The sequence below is a fragment of the Phalangium opilio genome, unplaced genomic scaffold, assembly GCF_054372755.1.
Source record: "Phalangium opilio isolate 3A_F unplaced genomic scaffold, DU_Popi_V2 ptg000002l_1, whole genome shotgun sequence".
In the NCBI taxonomy this organism is placed as follows: Eukaryota; Metazoa; Arthropoda; class Arachnida; order Opiliones; family Phalangiidae; genus Phalangium; species Phalangium opilio.
Genome location: NW_028324144.1, coordinates 9,966,368 through 9,978,219, shown reverse-complemented (window position 1 = coordinate 9,978,219; position 11,852 = coordinate 9,966,368). Strand labels below are relative to the sequence as shown.

The 11,852-nt window shown below is 37.5% G+C and overlaps 1 long non-coding RNA gene across 1 annotated transcript; it reads left to right on the top strand.

Moving 5' to 3' along the window:
• Positions 1-8,970: 8,970 nt before the first annotated feature.
• On the top strand, positions 8,971-9,950 carry LOC149718741 (uncharacterized). The gene is made up of 3 exons (XR_016377789.1): positions 8,971-9,109; positions 9,258-9,390; positions 9,833-9,950. It is a non-coding gene; the product is annotated as an uncharacterized LOC149718741 (long non-coding RNA).
• Positions 9,951-11,852: the final 1,902 nt, after the last annotated feature.

Sequence of the window (11,852 nt, the reverse complement as noted above, 5' to 3'; positions counted from 1 at the left end):
ATTTATTAAGGGTTTGAAGATTTATTAAGGGTTTGAAGATTTATTACGGATTTCAAAACTTATTACGGATTTGAATATTTATTAAGGACTGGCGTGTAATAAGAACTTCCATCAAAACGATATAAAGAATGGGTAGATTTTACTGATGGCTAATATTTTTGTAGCACCCTAGAAGCGAAGGCACTCGGCGTTGCCCGTCAGCCCGTCAGGACATTTTTTATTACTTTTCATGCGGACATTATTCCATAAAAATAGGTTTTTTTTGTTTTTACCCACTTTTTAAAAAGATGGCAAAGAAGAGCACCCGAAAGACCATTCAGCCTGTGTATAGGTTAAAGGAAACCAGTGTACTAAATATTTGTGAAATCGGTTGAAACGCGCGGACTCTGTTGCATAGAGAAGTTTTGTTTACATTTCTAGGCCTCATTTATTAGGATGGCGGCAAATTGGAAAAATCTTTCTTAGTACGCGCCTACAACTTGACTTAACCCACCCTAACCCAACCCAATAAGGCTAATTTTTTCTAAGGTCTTTTTTACCTCTCCCTGTGACGTAGTCCAGGAGAGGTTCTGTAACGGCCGTGTCTCTGTGTGTGTCTGTGTGTCTGTCTGTCTGTCTGTCTGTCCGTTGTTACACCCACGTGACCGCGTTCGCAGTTTGCGTATCGGAGCAAACGTGTTCACCATTTCCGAACTGCTTTCACAGTCACGGAAATGGCTCCTCTACTTGAGTTCTCACACCACCATCTTCTGGTCTTTGTCCATCCCACACGGACACCAGTCTGTTCTTACTGGCTTCTAATCACCACCATCTTCTGTTCTTTGTCAATCCCACATTGACACCAGCCTGCACTTACACTGGCTTCTAACACCACCATCCACTGGTCTTCCGTCTATTCCACATAGACACCAATCTGTATCATTGGCTTCTACTCCATTATCATCGTTTGGTTTTAGGATATACGCGGCGATCAGCTAGGGTTACGAGAAACGTCTAGCCTCCCTAAGGTGGGATCGCCACCAAAGGTTTTCGCAATTGCGCTTTTTCCTTACAATTATAATGGAAACGAATCGTATATATACCCCAAATATATAGATATTTGGGGTATATATATAAAGATATTTCCCAAGAACATTATTCCAAAGATATTTCCCAAGAACATTATTCCAAAGATATTTCCCAAGAAAATTCCAAAGTTATTTCCCAAGAAAATTCCAAAGATATTTCCCAAGAAAATTCCAAAGATATTTCCCAAGAAAATTCCAAAGATATTTCCCAGGAAAATTCCAAAGATATTTCCAAAGTAATTTCCAAAGAAAAAGAGGCCAATATTCCCCAATTTCCTAAAGAACGCCTTAAGGATTTCCAAAGAAATTTCCCAATGAATTTTCTTAAGAGTTCTTAAGAAGATTTTTGTAAGGGGAGATTTGAAGGAGCGTCGGACCCCTCGCCAGGCAGGCAGTTCTCTCTCTCTAGTCTCTACATCGCGCTTTTATTCGTTTCTCTCCAAATCGTGTACGCTTTCTCCGTATCGTGTACGCGTCCGGCACAGGGACAGGGACCGGGACAGGAACAGGCGCTTGGGCCCTTCCTTAAATTTTACCGGAATTAAAATTCCGTGTAAAATTAAAAAGTGGCAGAATTAATCACTAGAGAGTAGTTTTCTTCTGTTTTAAAAAATCCGAATAAAACCAATAAAATCCGGTTGAAACCAGCAAAAATAACCATACCAGGGGCTTTCTCAAGAAAAATCCGAATTTTTGCCAACCCTGGTTTGGAGTGCTTTTGGCGAGTTCACGGAGTGCTTTATTTGGCAGACGCACCACTGCACACCCAGATTTTTACCCTCCCAATGCCTTGGTGAAGTTACCACCCTTTCTGGTTACCTCTCTTACAGCGTAAATATTTTAATTATGTCGGTAGTTTACAAGCGATTTAAATTCGGTTTGTGCCGTTTTTCAAGTTTTGACCTTTAACTGTCATAAACCCCTCAAAGTATTCTATCAACAAGTTACGTGATGAAACGAAACATATGGTCTCGATATATTTTAATTCTAAATTCAGTGCAAATGTTTAAATACATTCGTATTTGAAATACGTGTCATCTCCGGTCATTGCCATTGTGGGATCTGCTATTTTATGACCGTTTTCAGAGTTTACTCGATACGTTTAAGCCAAAAAACCCAGGTGTCGTACTTGTAGTCTGTCAAATCAAATTGTAAGAAAGTGTACTTTACTTTGACTACAATTTTGAAGTCAGGTATTTCTCGAGCCGTATAGTACTGATATTAAGTAACGCGTCTCGATCCACCAACCTAAACTGCGCTTTCTGTTAATCACTTTCCGATTTCTTAAAGCAAAATGGTGAAAAACACTTAGTAGAAATCTAAAGTCGCGAGTGAGGCCTTCAACCAAGAGAATCGGTCAATATTGTTATTTATACTCAATGTTGGAAGAGAAGCGAGATCGGGAATTGAAAACTACTTTCCTACTTGAAGTTTTACCCTTTCTAAGAGTGAATTCTACTCTAGGTAACCTCTTATTGTGTACCGTTTAAAAACCATTTCGGTTGACCGATTTTTCAATTAAAGTTACTTTCTAACTTAACACAATTATTCTGGTAAAGCCTGGTTTTCATTGGCCCAAAAAATGCGGGAAAACCGCGTTCCGCGCCGTTGTTTCAACGGTAACTAGCCGCAAAGTTTCGCGTTTTCTCGGCGGCAAGCGCGGAATTGGTTCTACTATTTTTCCGCAAATTTTTACGGAAAGGAAAGCGGTGGCCAATAGGAATTCACGAATGCGTGACGTCATAGGCTTGGTTTTGGTCAGCTCGCGAGATGTTTTTCCGACGCCATTTTTTTAATTGCAGGCGTTTGCGTTGTCGAGTTAAATTTCTTAAAATAAGTTTAACTTAATCGTTATTTAGAGAATATAGTCTAAGAAAATCGATAGGTTGCTATTGGTGCATTTGCAACATGACTGCAAGCTTTGGTCTCCGCGAGCTCGCGCTCTTTCGTATTAGAGCAACATTCCCTCTCACCTTTCTCCTCCCAGATATGCGTAGCTATCGAGGGGTCCGACATTTACACGAAATCCCGTACGCTTCTCGCAAAATCGCGAAATCTTTCAGACGAAATCAAGAAATCTTTGAAAAAATAAAGAAATTATGAAATTAAAGATGAAATTTCGAAATCTTTGGCGAAATTGTGTAATAAAGAAGAAATAACGAAATATTTGATAAAATCGCGAAATCAAAGAAGAGAAGTTTTGGCTAAATCCAGAAATCAAAGAAGAAATCTTTGGCGAAATCACGAAATCAAAAAGAAAATCCCCAAATCTTTGGCGAAATCACGAAATCAAAAAGGAAATCCCCAAATCTTTGGCGAAATCACGAAATCAAAAAGGAAATCCCCAAATCTTTGGCGAAATCACGAAATCAAAAAGGAAATCCCCAAATCTTTGGCGAAATCACGAAATCCAAAAGGAAATCCCCAAATCTTTGGCGAAATCACGAAATCAAAAAGGAAATCCCCAAATCTTTGGCGAAATCACGAAATCAAAAAGTAAATTCCCAAATCTTTGGCGAAATCACGAAATCAAAAAGGAAATCCCCAAATCTTTGGCGAAATCACGAAATCCAAAAGGAAATCCCCAAATCTTTGGCGAAATCACGAGATCAAAAAGGAAATCCCCAAATCTTTGGCGAAATCACGAAATCAAAAAGGAAATCCCCAAATCTTTGGCGAAATCACGAAATCAAAAAGGAAATCCCCAAATCTTTGGCGAAATCACGAAATCAAAAAGGAAATCCCCAAATCTTTGGCGAAATCACGAAATCAAAAAGGAAATCCCCAAATCTTTGCCGAAATCACGAAATAAAAAAGGAAATCCCCAAATCTTTGGCGAAATCACGAAATCAAAAAGGAAATCCCCAAATCTTTGGCGAAATCACGAAATCAAAAAGGAAATCCCCAAATCTTTGGCGAAATCACGAAATCAAAAAGGAAATCCCCAAATCTTTGGCGAAATCACGAAATCAAAAAGGAAATCCCCAAATCTTTGGCGAAATCACGAAATCAAAAAGGAAATCCCCAAATCTTTGCCGAAATCACGAAATAAAAAAGGAAATCCCCAAATCTTTGGCGAAATCACGAAATCAAAATGGAAATCCCCAAATCTTTGGCGAAATCACGAAATCAAAAAGGAAATCCCCAAAGCTTTGCCGAAATCACGAAATCAAAAAGGAAATCCCCAAATCTTTGGCGAAATCAGGAAATTAAGGAAGAAATCCCGAAATTTTTGCAAAATCACGAAATCGAAGAAGAAATCACGAATTCCCGAACGGTTTTTTGGGAATGTCCAACCCCTTGGTAGCTATCGTTGCTTTCCATTAGGCGGTTATGGATAGAGGAAAGAATCACTTGAAAAACAAAAAAAAAATAAGCCTTGGAATGATTTACATCGAGTGTGAAAACTAGTTTAATTGAACCTTATTTCCATCTGTTAAAAACTATTTTACTTCAAAGTTATGTATATGTGATGTAACATACCCTGCTTCTATTGACTCAGTAGGTTTTTGGATAATTTGAGTTCTAAAGAACTCGTATCTACATTTGCTAGAACTAAAATCTAAATATGTGATCCTAAGTTTTGTAAGGACCATTAAAATCTTGGCCCGAGTTTTGTAAAGACCATAAAACCTTGTCCTAAGTTTTGTAAAGACCATAAAAACTTGTCCTAAGTTTCGTAAAGACCGTTGCAACTTTAGAGAACACAACAATTTGTAAAAAGTTCTGTAAAGAACCATAAAATACTCATTTTCGCCAAAGCTTTTCTGATATTCAATGCACTTAGTCGTTTTGAAAGTGTGGACAAACTAGTTCTCGCACACTCTCTTACTTGATTTAATGGTATGTTTTTGTGACAACAAAAAATTAATCTAATCTTAACTACCAAAATTAGACATTAGCAAAGATAATGAATATGAAATATTCTTGGCAATGCATTAGGATAATTATGTTTGGTTTAATGGTAAAGTAAAGCTGTATGCAGAAAGCAATGAAAGTGAGTCACCGTGGAGGATAAACGCCTTCCGTCGGTACACCAGTAAGATCTCCTTCGTTGAGATGCAACACAAATCACAAGTCGCAAAATTGGTTCTTGCGATCTTTTATAATACGTTTCGTGGAAATTTGTCGAATACAAAAAAATTAAATATTTCGAACATAATAATTTGAAGTGTATTCAGTGCATATTACAGAAACACTGAGCATACAAAAGATAAACAATTGTGAAAATTTCTACTGACTGCGAGTCACCGGATTGTTGTATAACCATACTGATTCGAGGAAAACATTTAATATAATGGAAATAAGCGTTTTAGGAAGACCGTTCGTAAGTATTTAAAATAAAACTAGTATATATAGTTCGTTTGCAATTTATTATAATCGACGGACAATGGGGAATGGTTTCGTGTAAATCGGGAAATTGTGAGTCATCCCTATCCAAGGAACATACAATTGTTGCAATGTCATTGAGTTGCCCTTTAGTAGTGTCTAAGAGCGTCGCGGTCATCAGTAATCCGTAATAGTGTCTTTCATTTAGGCAAATTTTCTAAATCAATTCATATTGTTTCCATCACATTTTATCTTATCAGTACAGGCCTCTCTTCTATGAGGAAATTGGCGCTAATCAAGGCACTTACTTCGAAAATTCAACAGGCCCAGTAATAGACTTAGCTATGGCCATGGCAAGGAGATTAAAGTATGATAATTATTTGCTATTAAGCTATTTGGATTATTATTGACGCGTAAATAATTACGAGACCAGGATGGTCTTCAGTCATAAGCATTATACAGGGTATTCCATAAAGGGTGGTAGGAGCGAAGCACTGTGGGTTCTATGGCGGTATTTTGACTCGAAAAGGTTCACTCTAGGAAATGGAAGTGTTAAAAAGGTGTTAAAACGGTGTAAACACCGTAAAAACACCCAAAAGAGTGTTTTATTACCTTGAGTTTTTAGAGGCCAATTTAAAGTGGAAATTCGGTGTAAAATAACACTATTAAAACACCGTTCGAAATTAAACATGAAAAATTATAATACTGCTGGTTTCTTAAATAAGGTCTTACATTTATTTTTCATTAATGTTTTAATATTAAAGTCAATACAAACTGTAAAAAATTATTGAAAAACGTACTTGTTAAACCTTTTTTTAAAGATTATATTCATGAAAGAAAACAGTTTTATGCTAAACGTGTTAGGCGACACTCTTACAGGTGTTAAGCGATACTCTTAAAAAACGAGACTAGGTTAGATACTGGCCTCACAGTAGGGCCAGCTTGAGAAGCCAAAGTGGGGCACTTGCTTTTGTGACATGTTTTATCATTATTTTGAGAAAAATTAGAGTACTAAATGGATTTTTTTTGTAAAATCTGTAGTGCAAATTAGATTAAACGCGTTTCTGGTGCTCGAGAAACTCTTAGTGAAAAGAGATTATTAAATTTAACAAGAACGTCTATATCTACTGCTTGAATATTATAGCATCCAAAACTAATTTAATACCCTATGCTTATGTACGAATTGAAAACTTTCTGCATTTTTCAGAAGTTTATAAACCCGTAAATATGACTTTAAACGCAACAACCCTCGCTTAAAGAGGTATAGTTCTGCATGTGAGAACTTTCCTCCCTATAGGTGATGAATTTCTCTCAAGATGGAACCCTGCTATGAATATAGCATTGATTGCTAATAATACTGCGGAATGGCGGATAATCAAAATTTAATTAAACAGGGAAACCATACTCGATAATTGAGTTATGCCTCATGAGTGGTCAAAATGTAGCTACTATAGTGTTTTTAACGTCATCGGTAATGCTCTTAAGTCTAGGAAAAGTACTAGAATTTCTACTACTATCCTTCCAAAAAATCTCCCACTCTTAAAGGTGTTACGCGACACTCTTAAAGGTGTGAAGCGACACTCTTAAAGGTGTGAAGCGACACTCTGAAAGGTGCTATGCCGCACCCTTTAAGGAGTTGCACAACACTAATATGAGAGTAAAAATTCACTTTCAGTGCGATATAAGAGTTAAAAAGGTGTTAAACTGCACCTCTGTTGCATAATTTTATACTTATCTTCGCCACCCATTGTTCAAATAAGTGTTATTAAACCCTTTCAGTGGTGTAAATGAACACCTGTAACGGTGTCAAATTTGGACCCATATAAACTACTTTTAAAGGTGTTAAAGCACACCCCATTTTCTTAGAGTGTAAGTGTGATTAAATCCCTTCAGGGGTGTAAATGTACACCTGTAACGGTGTCAAATTTGGACCCATATAAAGTACTTATAAAGGTGTTAAATCACACTCCAATTTCTTAGAGTGTTCTATGACATTTTCCCTGAGGGACACCATTTACAAGTTACGATTAGTGTTTTATGCATGTGTTCCGTTTCTCACATAATTTTAAGCGGTCGTCCTTAAAACACCCAAATCATAATTTGTTCACGGGCGACCTCGGGGCAAGATTTCCTAGAACATTTTCGACTCAAAATCGTTCATAAAACCAACTGTTACTCGGTCAACCCAGGGTTGTTGATTTTTTTATTTAAATCGGATTTTTTGATTTTAATTGATTTATTTGATTTTTATTTATTTTTATTGAACTACCAGATAGTAAATTACCAACATGGAAACTTTTGAGTCAAAATTAACCAAAAGCAAAATAATCATGACATTTAAAAAGCTATTGGATATTGTTACTATTCAAATGCTTGTATAAAAAGACTAGCTTGACCGCTATTTCATTTCCTAGCCTTTCCAGCAAGACAAACTGGAGTTCTGGGAAAAACTTAAACTGAAATATACCAAAACCATGATTATTTTTCATTTTAGGTCTTTTCTACTTAAGTTTCTTCTCTAGATTCTTAAACTACTTCTTGGAATCTTAGAAAACATTTCTAAAAATAAAAATATATTCTTGATTTTAATCAAATGATTTTTTTTAAAAAAATCGCTTGATTTAAATCAAACAACCCTGGTCCTACCACCCTTTTTGGAAAACACTGTGCAAGCCTATAATTTATATGACACTACTACGTTACATAGCTGGACACATAGTGATGAAGGAATGAAGGTAAGTGCTGTATTTTTTCACCACGTAAGTCTACTCCTCATAAGTGAAATAAGAGAAAGCGCGAAATTAAAACATAGTGACATATTCGCCGTGAGACATAGTATCACGGCGAGTTAAGAATGAATACGAAACAGCGCTGACTAAACCTACCAATTTCACTTAAAGGAAAAGTTCAGGTAACATAAAATTATGCCGTAAAAGAACGCCCTTTTTCTTAATATAAAAGGAAAATTATGCTCTCTTATTACAAAAAAATTAGCATTTAATTTGTCTTAAAAACGCGGGACTACTGCGCCGCCATTGGTTTAGCTAAATCGAACCACTTACCCCTAAAGGGATTGGTTGAATTCTCACAGGCTGAGAGGTAAGGGTAAGAGGTTCGATTTAGCAGATGCCTTTATAGAGCTATATCAGTTGAAGGGGGGAAACGACACAGTTGGGCCTGCCAATAAACGGAGCCGGTTTTCACCCTCCCTCCGTGCGGGCCGCTGAAGAACTCTATGCAAAATTTCCCGCACAATACGGCGCCTAGGCGGGGACTGACGAAACCCCGCCTCAAAAGCTCTCCTTTCCCCCCCCCCGAATTGAAATAGCTCTATACCAATGGTCGTCGTTTTAAATTATAATTAAATCCTGATGATTTTGTAATAAGAGATCATTAATTTTTTATTAATATTCTTTCTTTCAAATTTAGAGGAAGGCCGTTTTTTGAGGTATAATGTTTTGTTAGCTAAACTTTTCCTTTCGAGGAATCTGAGCATGTCTATGGTATAAGCAATTGTTAAAAATTCATGTGTTTTGCTTTACACTTAGAAGCCATATGATTTATATTTGTACCCCTACGCTATTACGAAGATAAGACACGGGGTGTGGAGATTCACCGCTGAACTTTATTATTCAAGAATTGTTTTGTTTTCCAAACGTCGAGATTATCAAACTAATTCGCCTTTAACAAGTATCTCCAACATACCAACTTGGGTATATGTTTATTTATTTATTTATTTAAAAAACATACTAATGAAATCAGAATCAAGGTCACATACAAATTTCATATTGAATGATATTGGATTCCAATTATTCAATTTCTGTATAGCTAATATGGAAAATGTTATATTTTTAATTTCAGTTACCACTGTCTATATTTTGTTCATACTTGATGTTGTCATTGCTTAGTGTTTGGATGGAACGGATTCGTCCAAAGAAAGAGATCCACGGTTTCGAATACTTTTGGAGTTATCTAGAAACACTTTTTGCCCAATGTAAGATATCGAACATTGAAAAGAGCCTTTCTTAGAAAACTGTCGAGTGCTCAGTGATGTGCATGGTCGGGAGTGTGACGCACTCCAGTAAAACAAGCGCGTGTAGAAAAGGATTTGGGAATGAAGAAACTAAGTGTGGATCATTGTAGCTACTCTCTGGAACGCCAATAGATCATTCCATTATTGACATGGGGAAGAAAACTTTACAGGGCTTAGGGGTCCGCCAAGAAGCACCGCTAGAGGCAGTGCGAGTTGCCTTGTCTACCGCGTGTAGTGAAATCTGCCTCCATCTGACGTTGCCTCTTGGCGAGTCGCATGGAACCCCTCCGCCCCTGCGCGTTGGTTTCAATGATTGGGGGGGGGTGACTTTTTCAAAAATAATTTCAACTCAACTGTCCGCCGATTTTTTAAATGTCTCTCTAAAGCTTTTTTAATATTGCAGCTTGTTCATTCACGAAAAACGAAACATCGATAAATGCACTACTCATGATTTGGTGACTTTCCATGATTGTGTTCCACAACCTTCTTAATTCCATCATTCTCGCGAACCTTGTCAGTGGAACCTGCAAGTTTATTGACCAAATAAGCGATATACTTGAGTACGACGACCTTAAAATATCCACCAATGGTGCCTCAGCGGGCCTAAACTTAGTCTTAAATGCAAGTAATATAACAGAAATACATCGATTTTTCTACTTGGAATCTGTAAAGCAGTGTCCACATTGAACTCGCGCTCGCGTGTTCGCGCCTTCGTCTATTCGCATCTTCGCAACAGATCACGCAAAACATTTGCACTTCTGTTCTGATACACGCAAAAAATTTGCTTTTCCCATTCTGAGAGCCAATAAAGTTTGAGCAATCATTGCGCCATCTGCCCTTCTCTAGAGAGCTGCAACTCCGTGGAAGAACTCCGAAACCCGCTGGGTTCCGCGTTTAAGCGATGGGAACTCCAGGAGTTGGAAATGCTTTTCTGAGATAAAATTGGAGTTGGGTGGCAGTGGAAGTTTTCGTGTGCGGAGTTGGGAGGCAATGGGAATAATGATAATTATAATTGCGGAGTTGGAAAATTATCTTAAAACATGGAAATCTACGGAGTTGGAAAATTATCTTAAAACATGGAAATCTACGGAGTTGGAAAACTTGAGTCTGGTAAGTGGTAGGGCTTCAATTTAAAAGCAGACTTTAGTGTTGTTTGTCTTCAGAAGCTTCGTACAAAATTCTTTTTTCACCCGTTACCCCACGTGACACGTCCCCTCAGTGAGTCTCTCACACAATGGGGCCGCGGGCGCTTTCCTTTTCTCTTAAACCCATTGACAAGATTCTCCATTCTAGCTTTGAGGCATATTAAAGTAAGACAGTAGGCATATTGCCAGGCACAACTAATAACAGAATGGACTCTAGTGTTAGTATTTCTTGATTCGTGAAGTTCGTGGCCTTGTCCTTCAAAATAGCAGTTGCGAAGCGAATCAGTCCGATTTTAATTAAATAGCTAATTTAAGAAACTAAGCGTAAAATAAGACCCAACGACAACGCGTAGCACCTTTTCCCCCCAAATCTTAAGTTTTAATGTCTATAAGAATTTTATGAGTATATATTATTTCTTATTTGAAAATGATAATTTATAAGCACTCGTGATATCAATCTCAGGTCAAATTTGAAAGAAAACTAATGAGCTACACGTTTTACTTGAACTTTAAGAAATATTAATTTTCATGGAAGGAGTTGGGAGGAGTTTAAGAAATTTTGATTTTCATGGAAGGAATTGGAAGGAGTTTAAGAAATTTTAATTTTCATGGAAGGAGTTGGGAGGAGTTTAAGAAATTTTAATTTTCATGGAAGAAGTTGGGAGGAGTTTTACATTTCGCTTGGCGGAGTTCTGCGGAGTTGAAACTTTTGATTATGGCATTGGGAGGAATTGGAGTCATTGTTGTGTATTGCCTTGGAGTTGGAAGGAGTTGGAGGTTAATATTTTCATTTTGCAGCTCTCTACCCTTCTCCATCGACGTTGTCCAAAGAGAAAAACTAAACTAATCGCCCCCGACTTCCTCTCGTCTGTGATTGGTGCTTTTCTCGCGAAGGCGCAAAATTCTTGGAATTGTCGCAAGAAATTTGTATCTTCGCGAGGTGAGAACGCAAAGTAGCGTAAACCCAATGTGGACAGTAGCGCGATCTTGCAAACAAGTAAAGCGAAGATGCGAACTCGAAAAATGTGTCAGTCTGGACAGGCCTTAACAGGATTTTCTGGGTCTTTCTGCTTGAAGAGGTGTTGAAATCGTCACCCCTGACGTCATGCATAATGTATTTGAACTTAGAAACCACGTGATACTGACGTAGCTAGCGACCAGCGCCGCGATTTCTGATAGCGAAACCCTAATGTAAACAAATTCTCTTTGCCTGTGCTGAACGAGTAGATCAAGGGTTGTATATATTTTTTGAAATTTTAATTTCTGGAGTTAAAGCTG